The sequence below is a fragment of the Triticum urartu genome, chromosome 2A, assembly GCF_056163025.1.
Source record: "Triticum urartu cultivar PI428250 chromosome 2A, HENAU_Tu73, whole genome shotgun sequence".
Lineage (NCBI taxonomy): Eukaryota > Viridiplantae > Streptophyta > Magnoliopsida > Poales > Poaceae > Triticum > Triticum urartu.
Window position 1 is genome coordinate 32,244,094 of NC_141874.1, and position 3,519 is coordinate 32,247,612.

The window sequence follows — 3,519 nt, forward strand, 5'->3', positions numbered from 1 at the left end:
AGCCCTGGATTTTACCCGCACGGCCCCTGCTGCTCTCAAAGTTATATGACAAGCTAGTAACCGTATAATCACTAAAAGTCATACATACCTATCGTATTGACTATATTTTTTAGTACAATGACCAAATTGAGCTTTTGACCCAGGTTCAATGACCAAAAATGCATTTTACACTTATTTAAAAATTTGTAAGAATTTATAATTCGTATTGCGGGTGGCATCTGCCATTGGCTGGGGATGCGACGGGAGCCTGAATCCGACCGTCGAAGCACCAAGGGGACCAGCTTTCCCTCGCTGACAGGTGGGTCTAGTTTTCCGGAGAGAGAACTAGGCTGCGTTGATTGGTATATGACATGTTGACATTTTGACTGGTCAACTAAGCTCTAATATAGAGCTACCCGAGGAGCTAGTGACGTACTCCCTCCGTTCAAAAATACTTGTCGGAGAAATGCATAAAAATGGATGTATCTAGAATGAAGATACATCTGGATACAACCATTCCTTCGACAAATATTTCCGGACAGAGGGAGTATAAGGGAGTATAAGGGAGTATAATAATTGCTAAAAGATACTTTTTTTAATCAAAGTATAAGATGTTCTTTTAATACTGTTGCACATGCATAATAAATGTCTTACATTTGTTACGGAAGGAGTATATATATATATATATATATATAGGTAAAACTGTGTCTATCATAGCTTGTCACAGAACTAGTTAATGTTCGCTAAACTTTTAACGATTTAAAAGTTATCAAAAAATATGAAATAAATATGGGAGCATCTCTCTAATGTAATAATATGATCCAATGAAGGGATTATCAAAATATGCATCTATGTGTCCTCGGCAAAAATAATAAGCATTTCAGCTCACTGCGACATAAATATATACTGAACTATTTGTTCTTTTTGTCCAGGACACATACAGTTGTATTTTTCTAATCCCTCCGTTGGATCTTATTATATTATAGGTGTGTTTGGTTCAGTATTTTTTTCAGAATTTTTGAGAACTTTTGCATCGTTGAAACCCTTAACTAGTTCTGTGGTAAGCACTTGTAGAAAATCCTACTCCTATATATATATATATATATATATATATATATATATATATATATATATATATATATATCGTATTCTTGACCAAGAAATCATTTTACTCAGTCGGCTACATTAGGATTAGGATTAACAAGAAAGTTGGCTTTTCTTTCCTTGGAAGAAAGAAAAGCGACTCGCCGCCGCCAGGAGTGTCCATCGTTGCTGCCCTTCGGCGACGCCCCTCCCTCGGTCGTTGATGGTGGTGGTGGCGGGGGGGGGGGGGGGGGGGAGGGGGTCGACGTGTGTGTATCATTTTTAGACTCTTGTGGTTTAGGTTTTTAGTTATTGTCGTGCCTTTGGCGGCGACAATGATAGCGCTAAATAAATATTATTTAGATTCTACTCCGACGAGACGATCAATACTATAGTTGGGGATGGATTTGAAAATCAGTCTGTTCAAGTAAGGATAGAGTGGCGGTGGCGACATTTCTCGTGGTGGACTTGTATCCTCAGGCTTTGCCGTTGTGGCAGCGTTTGCTCCAACGCCGGTGTGGAGCTTAAGAGATAATCAAGGAGCGGATGCAGATTGTGGTCTACATTGGCAGCATCTGGAAGATGGTGGATCATGTGCTGGATTCGTAGTTCGTGGATGGCAGGTATGGTTTTCTCCCCCGACGTCTTAGTCTTGTGGGGGTAGCAGCTCTGGAGTTCAATGACGTGTCCGGGGTTGCCCCGGTCTGATTCGCTCAACGGTAATGGTTTCACCTTTGGTGAGCCACCTTGATGGTTCACAAAGCCCCATATCAGTGATGAAGCCTCGACGAGCTCAGGTGTAAAGGTAATTTGTCATTTTTTCTTTTCTTAGGTGGATGCAAAAGATAGGTGACGGACATCGATGATGTCAGAGGATTTTTCGGTCCTGTTTATAATATTACTTCTTGACTGATGTTTCTTTGTGCAAAATATAATGTTATGCTATTTTTTTTAGTTTTGCCAGGCGAGTATATTATACTCCCTCCGTTTCTAAATATAAGGTGTATTAGTTTTTCAAAAAGTCAAACGTAACCTATGTTTGACCAACTTTATAGCAAAATATATAAAGATTTACAATACTAAATATATAAAATATAAAAATGTACTTCATAGGGAATCTAGTGATAATGGTTTGGTAGTCTAGACATTGATATTTTTGTCTATAAACTTGGTCAAAGTTAGACAAGTTTGACTTTTTGAAAAAATAATACACCTTATATTAAGGAATGGAGGGAGTATGATTTATTTAATTTTTATGATATAAATGAAACACGTATTGCCACGAAAAAAATGCATTTTACTCTCATGAGTAAGAGCTTGTAATTCTACTGCGGGTGGCATCCGCCGCCGCCGCCCCGGCACCAGATCGAGGGGAGCGCTTCGACGAGGGCCGGTGGTGCCTGGGGTGGGAAGGGCCGGTGAGGATACGCAGAGGAAGCAGGTAGAATCTCCCTCCCGCCCTCGTTTCATCAGCTAGCTCAGCAACGGCATGCCCCTGTTTACCTCGCTGGGTCACCCCCGCGACCGTGATCCAGTTCTGCGGAGGACGGGGAGCGCAGGCTACCATCTACAAATCCCCACCACAATCCAGCGTCGCGGCATCGATTCCCTTCATCTTATTCTTCCTGCCCTGAGTTTTTATACGTATTAAAAATTGGATCTCTAGTGTCTGTTTCCAATCAGCTACTGTATGTTGGTTCCTCCTCCTTCCTCCGCTGGCGGTTGTAGATAGGTAGAATAATTTCACCATACATTCGTATTGTAAAAATACGAAATGGATTAGTCAGCTCAGTCGTCCGATGCTGTTCTGAAGCGATTATGGAAACCTTTCAGCAGCTATGTGTGCAGGCAGCAGAGAGACAGTTGTGGTTCGATGAACAATATTCAGTACTGAAGGAGTATTAGGTAGGAAACACTAATTTTAAGTGTGTCCTTATGGTTAACCTTGCTGACACTTGAATTTCTAATGAGCTACCACTAACCATAAGTAGGCTGTAACAACAAGCTGCGTTCTCTGCAAATTAAATATTTTTTCTTTGAGGAATCCAAATTACATCTATGCATTCCCCTGTTCGGCATTCCCCTGTTTCCCCACCGCAATCGAGCGCCGCCGCACCAATTCCCTCTGCTTACCCTTCCTGTGCTGAGGATGTGGGGATTTAAAGTTTCTGGCTCAGCTACTTTGGCTCAGTCCGAGCGCTGTGAACAGTTTGTGGCTTTGCTGCCTTGTTTTCAATAAAATGAGGCAGGGGGTGCCCCTTTTCTTCTTCTTCTTCTTCTTAAAAAAGAGAGTAAAAGTCTGATCCCTTTTTACAGCTTGAACTGGAGGGGGAAGTTGATATCGAGTCCTTCCTCCATGGAGTGTGTTTCCTCTTCTCTTGGTTTTTGAGGTTGTATACACAGTTATTTCACCATACATTCGTATTGTCACGAGATGGTTTAGGTAGCTCAGTTGAC